The sequence below is a fragment of the Lolium rigidum genome, chromosome 6 (assembly GCF_022539505.1).
Source record: "Lolium rigidum isolate FL_2022 chromosome 6, APGP_CSIRO_Lrig_0.1, whole genome shotgun sequence".
NCBI lineage: Eukaryota > Viridiplantae > Streptophyta > Magnoliopsida > Poales > Poaceae > Lolium > Lolium rigidum.
The window spans coordinates 87,832,816-87,850,893 of record NC_061513.1 but is presented as its reverse complement, the minus strand read 5'-3'; the positions used below and the strand labels follow the sequence as shown (position 1 = coordinate 87,850,893).

General features: G+C 41.3%; 1 long non-coding RNA gene across 1 annotated transcript; it reads left to right on the top strand.

The window, feature by feature from the left end:
* Positions 1–12,623: 12,623 nt before the first annotated feature.
* Positions 12,624–16,461, top strand: LOC124667855. Its single transcript, XR_006991439.1, has 3 exons — positions 12,624–13,009; positions 15,202–15,321; positions 16,048–16,461. It is a non-coding gene; the product is annotated as an uncharacterized LOC124667855 (long non-coding RNA).
* The last annotated feature ends 1,617 nt before the right edge of the window (positions 16,462–18,078 follow it).

The window sequence follows — 18,078 nt, the reverse complement described above, 5'->3', positions numbered from 1 at the left end:
CTTGCCTTTTCTAGCATTCTTGGTAGGGAGAACACTAGTAATATTTCTAGCTATCATCTTGCTTTCTTAATTGCTGCACTCCTTTGGAGAGACACCGTATCATCTTGGTGCTCTTATTGCTCGCCGCTTGTCTAACGGGGGCCTATTTTTGGAGGAACTATTGCATCACGCATTTTAGCATATCTAGAACTTCCTCTTGACCCCTACTGATGTGAAATTAACTCCTATAAGGCTTGATATTGCTGCTATGAAGAATCATCAATTTGTTACAGTGACTCTAGTTTAGATAATATTGTCTATAGAATGTTGTTTGCTGATGGGGAAGAGAGGGAAGTTCCATTGCCACGACCAGGATTTGTTCGGTGTTGACGGAAACCATGGTCGCGCTCTAAGGAGGAGATGGATGAGAAAATGAAGATAGAAGGCTTCCACCAGCAGCATGACTCCGAGGACGCCGAGCCCTCCTACGACTACACCGTCATGTATCCGGGTGCTTCTTCCGGCCACATACACGGAATATGATCCATCTTCGTCGTACTACGGAGGTGCTACTTCATGGGAACCATGAGATTGATCTCCACTTAGGCCAAAATCCTAAGATTGGGGGGATGTATACCGGCATCACTCATTCTTTACATATTATGGTTGCTTGGATACTTGTACATACTTGTTTAGTTTCTTAGAGTGGTTTTCTAATAAAGAGGAAGATGATATTTGGGGAAGTGCTGATTGAAAACAGATTCTGGGCTGTTACTAAAAAAAATCGTGAGCACAGCCAGAACGTCATTTTGAGCTGCCAATTTTTGTGCATGCTCCCCAGGTTGTTATCTAACTTTAATTAGTTGAACACTTCTCGAGCTGAGCAGCGGAAGAATTTCTTAAAAATCGATTCTTGTACTCTGCTTGTCAAGTTTTGGCAGATTTCGCCATCTTGCTTTTCTGTGTTTCTTTTAGTTTTCATCTTCTTATTTTTGCTTTGTTTCTTTCCTAAAACACAAAAAGACCAAAAATATTTCTGTTGTTTCTCTTCACCATTTGTTTATTTTGGTTTCTTGCTTTTATTTTGCTTTATTTGCTATCGTTGGTTTGCTATAAGAAAATCCAAAAGATTTTGCTTTGTTTGCTTGTTTCCTTTTGTTCTTGTCTCCAATTCAAAAACACCAATAATATTTGTTGTTCTTATTTGGTTTTTTAAAATTCATTATGAGTTCAATGGTCTTCGGTGGTTTGGAGCGTGGTTTTCATTTCATATTATTCAAGCTACACAAGTGAAAAGGCAATAATGACGATCTACGACAATCCGATTGTGGTGAGAGGTTTGGTATGAACTCTATTTGTTTTCATTTTTGTACATATACTCATCCATGTGAGCATGCTTAGTTGGTTCATGTGAGGTATATGTCATTTAAGAAAGTCTAGTAGTTCATGATCTCTCATGATTAGCTCCAATTTATTAATATGAGTAGCATGTCATAAATATTTGCTTGCATTGTTTTATTCATAGATAGGTATGACATTGTGGTATCCTCCTCTGAATAATTCACTTGAATCAACTTGGCACATGCTCACGCATGCATATGACTGAATAATTGTCAATTAAGCCTCGATGATTTACTTTACCTCAAAGTTCTTGTATCACTTTTATGCCTACAGTATTTTAATCCTGCTGTTTACTATAATCACTACTGCTGTCTTTGTTACTATGCTGCTGTTATTTCACTACTGCTACTGCTATAAAACTGTTACTACTGATAAACTCTTGCGAGCAAGTACGTTTCAGTGCGACTGAATTGACAACTCCGACTTGTTAAGGCTTACAAGTATTCTTTGGCTCCCCTTGTGTCGAATCAATAAATTAGGTTTTACTTCCCGCGAAGACTGTTGTGATCCCCTATACTTGTGGGTCATCAATGATGATGATTGTTTGCGAAGAACAGTAAAGAACAATTGCAGTAGATTGTATTTCAGATGTAAAGAATAGGACCGGGGTCCACAGTTCACTAGTGGTGTCTGTCCCATAAGATAAACATATGTTGGGTGAACAAATTACAGTTGGGCAATTGACAAATAACGAAGGCATAACAATGCACATACATATATCATGATGAGTACTATGAGATTTAATGAGGGCATTACGACAAAGTACATAGACCGCTATCCGGCATGAATCTATGCCTAAAAAGTCCACCTTCGGGTTATCATCCGAACCCCTTTCGGTATTAAGTTGCAAACAACGGACAATTGCATTAAGTATGGTGCGTAATGTAATCAACACAAATATCCTTAGACAAAGCATCGATGTTTTATCCCTAGTGGCAACATCACATCCACAACCTTAGAACTTTACGTCCTTGTCCCAGATTTAATGGAGGCATGAACCCACTATCGAGCATAAATTCTCCCTCTTGGAGTCACAAGTATCAACTTGGCCGAGCCTCTACTAACAACGGAGAGCATGCAAGAACATAAATAACATATATGATAGATTGATAATCAACTTGACATAGTATTCAATATTCATCGGATCCCAACAAACACAACATGTAGCATTACAAATAGATTATCTTGATCATGATAGGCAGCTCAGAAGATCTAACATGATAGCACAATGAGGAGAAGACAACCATCTAGCTACTGCTATGGATCCATAGTCCGAGGGTGGACTACTCACACATCGATCCGGAGGCGATCATGACGATGAAGAGACCTCCGGGAGATGATTCCCCTCTCCGGCGAGGTGCGGGAGCGATCTCTGAATCCCCCGAGATGGGATTGGCGGCGGCGGCGTCTGCGGAAGGTTTTCCGTATCGTGGCTCTCGGTGCCTGGGGTATTCGCGACGAAGGCTTTAAGTAGGCGGAAGGGCGGAGTCGGAGGAGTCACGGGGGCCCCACACGCTAGGGCCGCGCGGGCCCCCCCTAGGCCACGCCGCCCTAGTGTGGCGGCGCCCCGTGGCCCCACTTCGTTTCTCCCTCGGTGTTCTGGAAGCTTCGTGAAAAAATAAGCCCCTGGGCGTTGATTTCGTCCAATTCCGAGAATATTTCCTTACTAGGATTTCGAAACCGAAAACGACGAAACGACAGCGGCTCTTCGGCATCGATACGTCTCCAACGTATCGATAATTTCTTGTGTTCCATGCCACATTATTGATGTTATCTACATGTTTTATGCACACTTTATGTCATATTCGTGCATTTTACGGAACTAACCTATTAACAAGATGCCGAAGTGCCGATTCTTGTTTCTACTGCTGTTTTTGGTTTCAGAAATCCTAGTAAAGAAATATTCTCGGAATTGGACGAAATAAAAGCCCGGAGGCCTATTTTCTCACGAAGCTTCCGGAAGACCGAAGACGAGACGAAGAGGGGCCACGAGGGGCCACACCCTAGGGCGGCGCGGCCCCCCTTGGCCGCGCGGCCTGTGGTGTGGGGCCCTCGTGCCGCCTCTTGACCTACCCCTTCGCCTACTTAAAGCCTCCGTGACGAAACCCCCGATGCCGAGAGCCACGATACGGAAAACCTTGCGAGACGCCGCCGCCGCCGATCCCATCTCGGGGGATCCACGGAGATCGCCTCCGGCACCTGCCGGAGAGGGAATCATCTCCCGGAGGACTCTACGCCGCCATGGTCGCCTCCGGTGTGATGTGTGAGTAGTCTACCCCTGGACTATGGGTCCATAGCAGTAGCTAGATGGTTGTCTTCTCCCCATTGTGCTATCATTGTCGGATCTTGTGAGCTGCCTAACATGATCAAGATCATCTATCTGTAATTCTATATGTTGCGTTTGTTGGGATCCGATGAATAGAGAATACTTGTTATGTTGATTATCAAGACTATGTCTATGTGTTGTTTATGATCTTGCATGCTCTCCGTTATTAGTAGATGCTTTGGCCAAGTTAATGCTAGTAACTCCAAGAGGGAGTATTTATGCTCGATAGTGGGTTCATGCCTCCGTGAATGCTGGAGGAGTGACAAGAACCACTAAGGTTATGGATGTCTTGTTGCCACTAGGGATAAAACATTGAGTGCTATGTTCAAGGATGTAGTCACTGAGTTACATTACGCGCAATACTTAATGCAATTGTCATGTTGTTAGCAACTTAATGCTTGGAGGGGTTCGGATGATAACTTGAAGGTGGACTTTTTAGGCATAGATGCGGTTGGATGGCGGTCTATGTACTTTGTCGTAATGCCCAATTAAATCTCACTATACTCATCATAATATGTATGTGCATGGTCATGCTCTCTTTATTTGTCAATTGCCCAACTGTAATTTGTTCACCCAACATGCTTGTTCGTCTTATGGGAGAGACACCTCTAGTGAGCTGTGGACCCGGTCCAATTCTCTTTCTTGAAATATAATCTACTGCAATACTTGTTCTCTTGTTTTCTCGCAAACAATCATCTTCCACACAATACGGTTAATCCTTTGTTACAGCAAGCCGGTGAGATTGACAACCTCACTTTGTTTCGTTGGGGCAAAGTACTTTGGTTGTGTTGTGCGGGTTCCACGTTGGCGCCGGAATCCCTGGTGTTGCGCCGCACTACATCTCGCCGCCATCAACCTTCAACGTGCTTCTTGACTCCTCCTGGTTCGATAAACCTTGGTTTCTTTCGAGGGAAAACTTGCTTGCTGTGCGCATCATACCTTCCTCTTGGGGTTGCCCAACGAACGTGTGAAATACACGCCATCAAGCATAAAATTTACGGCGCCGTTGCGGGGAGATCAAGACACGCTGCAAGGGAGTCTCCACTTCTCAATCTCTTTACTTTGTTTTTGTCTTGCTTAGTTTTATTTACTACTTTGTTTGCTGCACTAAATCAAAATACAAAAAAATTAGTTGCTAGTTTTACTTTATTTGTTATCTTGTTTGCTATATCAAAAACACAAAAAAATTAGTTTACTTGCATTTACTTTATCTAGTTTGCTTTATTTACTGTTGCTAAAATGGCCAACGCTGAAAATACTAAGTTGTGTGACTTCACAACCACAAATAATAATGATTTCTTATGCACACCTATTGCTCCACCTGCTACTACGGCAGAATTCTTTGAAATTAAACACGCTTTCTTGAATCTTGTTATGAAAGATCAATTTTACGGTGTTAGTTACGATGATGCTTGCTGCCCATCTTAATAATTTTGTTGAACTATGTGAAATGCAAAAATATAAAGATGTAGATGGTGATATTATTAAACTAAAATTGTTCCCTTTCTCATTAAGAGGAAGAGCTAAAGATTGGTTGCTATCTCTGCCTAAGAATAGTATTGATTCATGGACTAAATGCAAGGATGCTTTTATTGGTAGATATTATCCCCCTGCTAAAATTATATCTTTGAGGAGTAGCATAATGAATTTTAAACAATTAGATACTGAACATGTTGCTCAAGCTTGGGAAAGAATGAAATCTACGGTTAAAAATTGCCCAACCCATGGAGTGACTACTTGGATGATCATCCAAACCTTCTATGCGGGACTAAATTTTTCTTCGCGGAATTTATTGGATTCAGCTGCTGGAGGTACCTTTATGTCCATCACTCTTGGTGAAGCAACAAGGCTTCTTGATAATATGATGATCAACTACTACTGAATGGCACACGGAAAGAGCTCCACAAGGTAAGAAGGTAAATTCTGTTGAAGAATCCTCTTCCTTGAATGATAAGGTTGATGCTATTATGTCTATGCTTGTAAATGATAGGACTAATATTGATCCTAATAATGTTCCGTTAGCTTCATTGGTTGCACAAGAAGAACATGTTGATGTAAACTTCATTAAAAATAATAATTTCAACAACAATGCTTACGGAACAATTCTAGTAACAACTATAGGCCATATCCTTATAATAATGGCAACGGCTATGGTAATTCTTATGGAAATTCTTACAACAATAATAGGAGTTCACCCCCTGGACTTGAAGCCATGCTTAAAGAATTTATTAGTACACAAAGCTGCTTTTAACAAATCATGTTGAAGAAAAGCTTGGGAAAATTGATATACTTGCTTCTAAAGTCGATAGTCTTGCCTGCGATGTTGATCTTTTGAAATCAAAAGTTTTGCCTAATGAGAATTATCATAATAAAATTGTTACTACAGCAAATGCCATTCAAGTTAGAATTAATGAGAATATAAGATTAATGGGCTGAGCTGACGTGCTAGGTGGGATAGAGAAGAAAATGAAAAACTAGCTAAAGAGAAGAATATAGCTAAAGTTTGGACTATTACCACCACTAATAATGCTAATGCTACACATGTTGCTGCACCTCCTACTCATACTAACAAAAGAATTGGTGTTAGCAATGTTTCCACTTCTAATGCAAAGCGCGAAAAACACTGAAGCTGCTAAAGCTAGCTGAAGCACTTTGTGATAAAAGCTGCTGAAATTTTTTCCAACATTGGGGATGACGATCCCATTGCTTTAGATCATAATGATTTGAATTTTGATGATTGCCACATCTCTGAAGTTATAAAGTTCTTGCAAAAACTTTCTAAAAGTCCTAATGCTAGTGCTATAAATTTGGCTTTCACGCATCATATTATAAATGCTCTCATAAAAGCTAGAGAAGAGAAACTAGAGCGCGAAGCCTCTATTCCTAAAAAGCTAGAGGATGGTTGGGAGCCCATCATTAAGATGAAGGTTAAAGATTTTGATTGTAATGCTTTATGTGATCTTGGTGCAAGTATTTATGTTATGCCTAAGAAAATTTATAATATGCTTGACTTGCCACCGCTGAAAAATTGTTATTTGGATGTTAATCTTGCTGATCATTCTACAAAGAAACCTTTGGGTAAAGTTGATAATGTTCGCATTACAGTTAACAATAATCTTGTTCCCGTTGATTTTGTTGTCTTGGATATTGAATGCAATGCATCTTGTCCCATTATATTGGGAAGACCTTTTCTTCGAACTGTTGGTGCTATTATTGATATGAGGGAAGGCAATATAAAATATCAATTTCCTCTCAAAAAGGTATGGAACACTTCCCTAGAAAGAGAATGAAGGTCCCTTATGATTCTATTATTAGAACAAATTATGATGTTGATGCTTCATCTCTTGATGTTACTTGATACACACTTTACGCGCCTAGGCTGAAGGCGTTAAGAAAAGCGCTTATGGAAGACAACCCATGTTTTTACCTACAGTACTTTGTTTTTATTTTGTGTCTTGGAAGTTGTTTACTACTGTAGCAACCTCTCCTTATCTTAGTTTTGAGTTTTGTTGTGCCAAGTTAAGCCGTTGATAGAAAAGTAAGTACTAGATTTGGATTACTTGCGCAGTTCCAGATTTCTTTGCTTGTCACGAATCTGGGTCTATCTCCCTGTAGGTAGCTCAGAAAATTACGCCAATTTACGAGCATGATCCTCAGATATGTACGCAACTTTAATTCAATTTGAGCATTTTCGTTTGAGCAAGTCTGGTGCCATTTTAAAATTCGTCAATACGAACTGTTCTGTTTTGACAGATTCTGCCTTTTATTTCGCATTGCCTCTTTCGCTATGTTGGATGAATTTCTTTGATCCACTAATGTCCAGTAGCATTATGCAATGTCCAGAAGTGTTAAGAATGATTGTGTCACCTCTGAATATGTCAATTTATATTGTGCACTAACCCTCTAATGAGTTATTTCGAGTTTGGTGTGGAGGAAGTTTTCAAGGGTCAAGAGAGGAGTATGATGCAACATGATTAAGGAGAGTGAAAGCTCTAAGCTTGGGGATGCACCCGGTGGTTCACCCCTGCATATATCAAGAAGACTCAAGCGTCTAAGCTTGGGGATGCCCAAGGCATCCCCTTCTTCATCAACAAATTATCGGGTTCCTCCCACGAAACTATATTTTTATTCGGCCACATCTTATGTGCTTTTTCTTGGAGCGTCGGTTTGTTTTTGTTTTTGTTTTTGTTTGAATAAAATGGATCCTAGCATTCACTTTATGGGAGAGATACACGCTCCGCTGTAGCATATGGACAAATATGTCCTTGGTTTCTACTCATAGTATTCATGGCGAAGTTTCTTCTTCGTTAAATTGTTATATGGTTGGAATTGGAAAATGATACATGTAGTAATTGCTATAAATGTCTTGGGTAATGTGATACTTGGCAATTGTTGTGCTCATATTTAAGCTCTTGCATCATATGCTTTGCACCCATTAATGAAGAAATACATAGAGCATGCTAAAATTTGGTTTGCATATTTGGTTTCTCTAAGGTCTAGATAATTTCTAGTATTGAGTTTGAACAACAAGGAAGACGGTGTAGAGTCTTATAATGTTTTCAATATGTCTTTTATGTGAGTTTTGCTGCACCGGTTCATCCTTGTGTTTGTTTCAAATAAGCCTTGCTAGCCTAAACCTTGTATCGAGAGGGAATACTTCTCATGCATCCAAAATACTTGAACCAACCACTATGCCATTTGTGTCCACCATACCTACCTATACTACATGGTATTTTCCCGCCATTCCAAAGTAAATTGCTTGAGTGCTACCTTTAAAATTCCATCATTCACCTTTGCAATATATAGCTCATGGGACAAATAGCTTAAAAACTATTGTGGTATTGAATATGTAATTATGCACTTTATCTCTTATTAAGTTGCTTGTTGTGCGATAACCATGTTTCTGCGGGAACGCCATCAACTCGTTGTTGAATTTCATGTGAGTTGCTATGCATGTTCGTCTTGTACGAAGTAAGGGCGATCTACATGAGTTGAATGGTTTGAGCATGCATATTGTGAGAGAAGAACATTGGGCCGCTAACTAAAGCCATGATCCATGGTGGAAGTTTCGGTTTTGGACAAACATCCTCAAATCTCTAATGAGAAAAGAATTAATTGTTGTTGAATGCTTAAAGCATTAAAAGAGGAGTCCATTATCACGTTGTCTATGTTGTCCCGGTATGGATGTCTAAGTTGAGAATAATCAAAAGCGAGAAATCCAAATGCGAGCTTTCTCCTTAGACCTTTGTACGAGGCGGCATAGAGGTACCCCTTTGTGAAACTTGGTTAAAGCATATGTATTGCGATGATAATCCAGGTAGTCCAAGCTAATTAGGACAAGGTGCGGGCACTATTGGTACACTATGCATGAGGCTTGCAACTTATAAGATATAATTTACATGATGCATATGCTTTATTACTACCGTTGACAAAATTGTTTCATGTTTTCAAAATCAAAGCTCTAGCACAAATATAGCAATCGATGCTTTTTCCTCTATGAGGACCATTCTTTTACTTTCAATGTTGAGTCGGTTCACCTATTTCTATCCACCTCAAGAAGCAAACACTTGTGTGAGCTGTGCATTGATTCCTACATACTTGCTTATTGCACTTATTATATTACTCTATGTTGACAATATCCATGAGATATACATGTTACAAGTTGAAAGCAACCGCTGAAACTTAATCTTCTTTTGTGTTGCTTCAATGCCTTTACTTTGAATTATTGCTTTATGAGTTAACTCTTATGCAAGACTTATTGATGCTTGTCTTGAAGTGCTATTCATGAAAAGTCTTTGCTTTATGATTCACTTGTTTACTCATGTCATACACATTGTTTTGATCGCTGCATTCTTTACATATGCTTTACAAATAGTATGATCAAGATTATGATGGCATGTCACTCCCGAAATTATCTTTGTTATCGTTTTACCTGCTCGGGACGAGCAGAACTAAGCTTGGGGATGCTGATACGTCTCCAACGTATCGATAATTTCTTGTGTTCCATGCCACATTATTGATGTTATCTACATGTTTTATGCACACTTTATGTCATATTCGTGCATTTTACGGAACTAACCTATTAACAAGATGCCGAAGTGCCGATTCTTTGTTTTCTGCTGTTTTTGGTTTCGAAATCCTAGTAAAGAAATATTCTCGGAATTGGACGAAATAAAAGCCCAGAGGCCTATTTTCTCACGAAGCTTCCAGAAGACCGAAGACGAGACGAAGAGGGGCCACGAGGGGGCCACACCCTAGGGCGGCGCGGCCCTGTGGTGTGGGGCCCTCGTGCCGCCTCTTGACCTACCCCTTCGCCTACTTAAAGCCTCCGTGACGAAACCCCCAGTACCGAGAGCCACGATACGGAAAACCTTGCGAGACGCCGCCGCCGCCGATCCCATCTCGGGGGATCCTGGAGATCGCCTCCGGCACCCTGCCGGAGAGGGGAATCATCTCCCGGAGGACTCTACGCCGCCATGGTCGCCTCCGGTGTGATGTGTGAGTAGTCTACCCCTGGACTATGGGTCCATAGCAGTAGCTAGATGGTTGTCTTCTCCCCATTGTGCTATCATTGTCGGATCTTGTGAGCTGCCTAACATGATCAAGATCATCTATACGTAATTCTATATGTTGCGTTTGTTGGGATCCGATGAATAGAGAATACTTGTTATGTTGATTATCAAGACTATGTCTATGTGTTGTTTATGATCTTGCATGCTCTCCGTTATTAGTAGATGCTTTGGCCAAGTTAATGCTAGTAACTCCAAGAGGGAGTATTTATGCTCGATAGTGGGTTCATGCCTCAGTGAATGCTGGAGGAGTGACAAGAACCACTAAGGTTATGGATGTCTTGTTGCCACTAGGGATAAAACATTAGTGCTATGTTCAAGGATGTAGTCACTAGTTACATTACGCGCAATACTTAATGCAATTGTCACGTTGTTAGCAACTTAATGCTGGAGGGGGTTCGGATGATAACTCTGAAGGTGGACTTTTTAGGCATAGATGCGGTTGGATGGCGGTCTATGTACTTTGTCGTAATGCCCAATTAAATCTCACTATACTCATCATAATATGTATGTGCATGGTCATGCTCTCTTTATTTGTCAATTGCCCAAGCTGTAATTTGTTCACCCAACATGCTTTGTTCGTCTTATGGGAGAGACACCTCTAGTGAGCTGTGGACCCCGGTCCAATTCTCTTTCTTGAAATACAATCTCTTGCAATACTTGTTCTACTGTTTTCTCGCAAACAATCATCTTCCACACAATACGGTTAATCCTTTGTTACGGCAAGCCGGTGAGATTGACAACCTCAGCTGTTTCGTTGGGGCAAAGTACTTTGGTTGTGTTGTGCGGGTTCCACGTTGGCGCCGGAATCCCTGGTGTTGCGCCGCACTACATCTCGCCGCCATCAACCTTCAACGTGCTTCTTGACTCCTCCTGGTTCGATAAACCTTGGTTTCTTTCTGAGGGAAAACTTGCTGCTGTGCGCATCATACCTTCCTCTTGGGGTTGCCCAACGAACGTGTGAAATACACGCCATCAGCATCTCGTCAATAGGTTAGTGCCGGAAAATGCATAATAATGACATATAATGTGTATAAAACATGTGAGTATCATCATAAAAGTAGCATGGAACATAAGAAATTATAGATACGTTTGAGACATATCAATGTGGCGCAGCGAGGTCGTGTCAATGGAGCGTGATGATGGATGCGCAGGGTGGTGGTATCGATGGAAGGCTTGCCGGGGGTCTTTGCTTTGATCTACATCCTGGAGATTAGTTGGCGGATGACGGAGGCGACTAGCAGAGCATGTGCATGCGACGCTATCTCTTGAGTTAGCCGGGGAGACGATGATGGCAGTGTCTGGGGCGTAAGGCCCATTTTGATCCTCTATCGGTGTGTTAGCTGGTGGTGCTTTGACACCTTGTTTGACGGATTCAGTTGTATGATCATTGAAACGTTTTTTGCCAGGTTTTGGTGAATGAAATAAATCAAGAATGTATGCATCTTTTTGATGGAGTGGCCAGGGTAGTTCTTCATTTAAAAAGGTGTAAATGTGTAAGCTCTGTCAAGTTGCCAAAAAGTTGACATGTATTGCACTATGGTGAGGAGGAGGCTGCGCTCCAGGTCCACCGCGCCGCCACCATAGACAAGCCGCCGTTTGGGAGACGAGATCGCACCACGAGCCAAGCCCTCGAAATCAGGGGGTGTCGGCGCATGACAGCTTTTCCCGGTTGCATCTTCCGGGGACGACGCTGGGACGAGAGGAGAAGGGAGGTCACGGGGACGGCGCTAGGGGTCCGATCGGTCCTCCCCCAGGAGCGACACGAGCGTGTTAAGATGCACATAAAATTTGTTTCTTATTGAAATTGTTGTTGTGATATTTGTCACCTTCTATAGCAAAAACTCCAAGGATCTCCTAACTTGTTGAAATATATGTATTTATTATTACTATTTCATTGGTCAAATGATGCGAATCACCGTGGGCAACATAGGATTCGAGAGAAGTATGTTTTCCACATCCTAAATGCTAAAAAGTGCTTGGATGCTATGTGTCCAACCGAGCACTCGGCTATGGACCGTTGGATGTGTACTGAACCAGATGATCGCGCGCCGCGTCCTGCCCAACGTCCCGACCGAAATAATCTGGCCCGACCAAACCCCACCTGGGTCCTACGTGGCAGAGCACCCCTTCTCCCTCCCCCAAATCGTTCCCCATTTCTCTGTCCAAGGTAAAACTAGGGTTTCATCGGCGTCGGGCGATTTCGTGGGCGCAGTGAGCGGCGAGCGAGGGAGTAGGCGCTGAGTTCGTCGACGGAGCGCGAGTGCGCGCTACAAGGAGGCGTGCTCGTCGGCGAACGGCGGGCCGCGCGGCTGTGCGGCAAGCTCTGTGTCAAGGAGCAAGAAGATCGGTTGTCCATGGCGTCCTACCTGACCTCCGCCTCCACCTCGCGCCCCACCGCCCATTCTCCTCCAGCAGCACTACCTCTGTCTCCCCTTCCACCAAAATAGCCTCTCCTGAATTGTCCAGCCCGAACATCCTTTGCTCTGCGCTGCCTCCTCTCCTCCGCCCCGCTCCGGGCCTCCATCGGCGGCGCCTAGGAGGAGTCGTCAGACAAGGGAACGGGAGTCCTTGTGGGAGCGGCGTTCCGTCTCAGCGACCAGCGGGTGATGTCCTTGGCCTATTTCAGTGGATTCACCGCCGTGGTGTTCTATGGGCTCAACATACTCTGGATCGATCTAATCAATACGTTCGGGACCAGCTTCCACAATGCTCCATCTCTGACAGACACGAGGTGCGTCCATCTACACGATTCTCTGCTAGTACTCACTGCATATGCTGAGCTATTCGTTCATCCCGCTCTGGTTCCTACTGCTCTTTAAGACAGTAGTAGACCATTTGTGTCATGTCCGTGATGGAATGGGTTTGTTTTGGTATCCCTGATTGACTTCATGTGGGCTTACGCTGTGGTGCCTAAATTACTAGTACAAGTTAGATAGGTACCGTGACCTTGTATATAGAATATATAGCTCATACATGTGGTTCTTGTAATCTAACTACCTGTAGTGACATTCAAATGTTTCTATGTATCGGCAATTAATTGAATCTAACTAGGGAGCAAATAACAATAGGCTTCAAGCATCTCTTGTGACCCTGAAAGAATCCTTCAATTCAATTGGGTCAGGAACTCCAGTAATGTTTGATATACAATATATATGTGAGGCAATACACACGAACCTGAGAAAACTAATTTAGTCCTTAGATACTATGATGGAGTTATTAGATTTTGTGTAAGTTTAAACTCAGGTGCCTGAACTACTAGAAAAAAGAAGTAAGTTGTGTACCCTATTTTATGCTCATTAATGTGATCTTAAAGAGTCATTTAGCACACAACGACATATCAATGCTTTTCTATTTTGGCGAAAAGATCATACTAGGGAGCAAATCAGAGTAATTGGGCTTTGTGCATATTCATCTTATGGACCCCTCACAATCTTCAAAGAACCGTTTAAATTGGTTAGTTTAAACTCCAAATTTTTATAACATCCCAAATATGTGAGGCCATAAGCATGAACCTTACCAAACCCAGTCTTTCTCCCAGATGGGTTTCCGACTTGGTACATACTTCATTTAATTTCTAACTTTCTATTCGCAGCTAGTATGAATTAACAGACCAATACTCCATCTATTCACTAATGTAAGACCTTTTAGCTTTTTTAGATTCACTCGTTTTGGTCCATATCTAGTCTAGTGTGTTGATTCACTTATTTTGGTCCGTACCTAGTCCACTTTGAAATGTCTGAATGGTCTTACATTGAATTCATTGATTTTGAACTCACATTCATGACCCGTTAGATTTATTTTGTGTTTCATATCTTCTATCTTATTTGGTTACCGAATCAAACTAAGTTGGGTCATGAACACCAGTTAACTTGTTTACTAAATATAACTAAGTTGCCTTTTCAACCTATAATTTTTTGTTACTTTGTGTCTTCATCTTCTAGTTTAGTTGGTTTTCCGAATGTAACTAAGCTGGCTTCTAAATTAAGTGGTTGTTTTTGGTATCATAATTAAGTTATTTTTCACCACGTAATTAAGTTGTTTTTGTAGCTAATACTAGCTATTTTTGTCCACATAGTTGCGTATTTTGCGTTCATTTTTACATACAACTAAGTTGCTTTGTCTCCATAGGTAAATTGCTTACACCATAGTAACTAAGTTGGTTTCGTAGCTTGTCTTAGGGGTTTAGTTTTGCACGCTGATTTTTTCGGTGTGTGGGGGCTCAAATAAGGTGTTGTTGGTTGTCACATTTAGTTAAGTTATTTTTCGAAGTTAATTTTACATATGATACTGGTTGTTTTTTGTCTGCATATTTGCATACTTCAACTTAGCATAAAACTAAGTCACTTTGTCTCCATAAGCAAATTGCTTACACTATTGTAAACAAGTTTAATTGTTTCATAGCTTGTGTTAGAGGTTTAGTTTGCACACTGACTTTTCATGGGGTGTGGGGGCTTAATTTAAGGTGTTGTTTATTATCACATTTAGTGAAGTTATTTTCCAGGTTACAATTAAGTTGGTTTTGCACATTATTAAGTTGCTTTGACAACATGCCTAAGATGTTTACATCATCTAACTAAGTTGTATTTTATCATCTGACCAAATTGGTGTATAAGCAATGTACGAAGTTGCATAGTGATTTAATTAAGTTGCTTTTATCAACATGCTTAAGTTGTTTCCATCATCTAACTAAGTTGCTTTAAGTTTTTGAGTTACACCAAAATGCCCCACAATAGTGTACCAATATAATTAAGTTGCTTATTTTCATCCGGCTAAGTTGTTTTGTTGGACTAGCTAAGTTGTTTTGTATGATTATATCACATAACTAAGTTGCACTCTAGCATGCATTATTATTTTTAGTTAAACAACCAATGACAATCCTGAGCTTAACAATGACTTTTAAAAACAAACTTGCTTTTCTTGCAGACGAGCTTGAATTCTTGGGACGAAAAATTGACAAGAGACACATACGAGTTCTTATTTGTGTTTAAAGTTGATGCAGTAGCAGGGAACCATCCAGTGCCTCGTCCAAAAACTTGTCAGCAGGTATGTGTTTAAGGATGAGCGAGAATTATGGGGACACTTAACTGTTGCGACTGAAGCAAGAATGGAATAGAGTGGCTTCCTTTTCTAGCTATATGGATAAGTTTTCTAGCGATTAAGTTGTTTTATCATTGTGCTTAAGTTGTGTTCTGAACTAAATTAAGTTGCTTCGTGAATATGCATAAGTTGTGTGGTATCTACAATCTTTCTAAATTTTTTGTTTTCATCGAACCACCACCAACGTCTTCTTTGGTCTTGAACCATTGCGTCGGAGATTCTTTGACCATCTCCTTTGTCGCAGATTGAGTGAAATAATGCGGCTCCATGTTGTTGTTAGCGTCATCTTCAGTAGGGGTAGCATTCAGATCCAAACCTCAGATCTGCAACATGAGAAAGGTTTATTAGGGTTTATTCACATTTTTTTAACAACGAACATGGTAAAGTTGGACACTGGATCTAATTAAGTTGTGTACTATGCATGGATTAGTTGTTTGATCACCATGTTCAAGTCGAGTACTAAACACTAGTAAGTTGCTGCCCGCAGCTAGCGCATCATCTACCTTTTTTCTATCATGTTCTAAGCAACATCCATTTTAAGTTGCATGCTGGTTTTTGTTGTGTTTTTACTTTTCAACCAATCAAGTATTATACTGAATTAATTGATATGCATTTTACATACACATGCAAATTTGTATACTTATTTGTCTAATGTGGTTGCAAAATTTTCAGATTAATTTGACGTGAAGAAGTGCACGGGGCATTATCATGATCAACATAGCAAATTTTGTCCCCATCTCGAACGCTACAACACTATGTTCAAAGTCAACAATGTACAAATGCAGATTAGATATATACTTTTGTGTTCGAGAACTATTAGTAGTTGCACCTTGAAATTCAATACCATGTTAATCCTTCGTTGCGCAAACTGTATCACTGAATTTCTTTTAAATATGTTGGGAACATGGGAGGCTGAAGTTTGTAATCAAATAATCGGGTATCTTTTGCTACTCTTACATGAGGCCAGTATACAAATGTATATGCAACTTCATCTTACTAGTTGACCCCAGGTATGCTACTTACTTGTAACCCTCAGTATAACTTCTTAGTTGCCTTTTGACCTTCCAGGTTTGTTGTATTTTTTCATGGGACTCAATGGGTTGGTACAAATAAACTGTTAGGTACTTGGGTCCACATGATATGCTTGGACATGGAATTTCCCCTACCCATTTTTTCTTGCATGATCTAACCTGCTGCAACTTTTCTGTTCCGTTGCTTACATGGGGGGATCTAGAATAAAACTAGTTGCTTCACTCAAAGACATGTGTTTGTACCCTATACAGGCTAGCTTGTTAGCAATTTCTTCAGTAATTGTTGTTTCAGGGTATGTAAGAACTCAGAGAACGATGGCTTTACTTGTGTAAGAATTTGTTTTGATGGGCTACAAATTCCAGGTTGATTTGCCATTTTGTTCCTAGGATGTGTTTTTATACGTTCTTCATTAGATCTACAATAGAGCTATACTTTTTTCTGGCCATAGAGTGATGGTTATAGGTATGTTGGTTACATCAGTGCTCATCCTGGGTGGTCTGCCACTTGTTCTGACATGTTTTGAAATGGTTGTGCTACCTTTTTCTAGTGCTAAGAGCATCTCCAGTCGCGTCCCCCAAACCGTCCCCCAAAGCGCGCCGGATCGAGCGTTTGGGGGACGTGTTTCGTTCGTGCCGCGTTTGGGGGACGTCGCTCCCCAGCCGCGTCCCCCAAACGCCGCCCCCAAACATTTAAAATAATTTTTTTAACACATAAACCATTTATATCAAATGTAGCATATGAAAAAAATGTTTTCGAGGATTGTTTTCAAATTAAATTACAATAAACAATAAAACAAGTAATCAAATATAATAAAAAGGGCTAGATGATACATCAAGGTGCCACGGTATTTCCTTTGATCCTCCACAAATGCTCAACGAGATCGGCTTGAAGTTGCTCATGCACATTGCTCGTCACGGATCTCTGCGTGCATGGCGAGAAAATCAGCAAAATCTGCAGGCAACTCATGATCAACCTCTGCGAGAGGGCCTTGACACTCATAGGGACCAACATGTGACCTAACATGATTCTTGCGGTCATCCTCGATGATCATGTTGTGCATGATCACACAAGCTTGCATCACCTCCCACATTTGGTCGTGAGACCAGCTTAGAGCAAGGTACCGGACAATGGCAAATTGTGCTTGAAGCACACCAAATGCCCGCTCGACATCCTTCCCGCAAGCCTCTCGTCGTGTAGCAAAGTGAGAATTCTTCGGACTCGATGGATTCGAGATTGTTTTGACAAAAGTGGCCCATTTTGGATATATACCATCGGCTAGATAATAGCCTTTGGTATATTGGTGGCCATTGATCTCATAGTTGCATGGTGGAGCATGCCCTTCCACTAGTCCGCCGAACACCGGAGACCGCCGCAACACGTTGATGTCATTGTGTGATCCCGCCATGCCAAAGAAAGAATGCCAAATCCACAGGTCATAATCCGCCACGGCTTCAAGCACCACATCGCAATATCCATGACGCCCTTTGTATATACCTTGCCAAGCAAACGGGCAGTTCTTCCATGCCCAGTGCATGCAATCGATGCTTCCAAGCATTCCAGAAATCCTCCGGCAGCATTTTGTGCCATGATCCTTGCGGTCTCTTCCTCGGTTGGCCCTCTCAAGTAGTATTTGCCAAACTTTCCCACCACAGCTCGGCAAAACTTGTACAT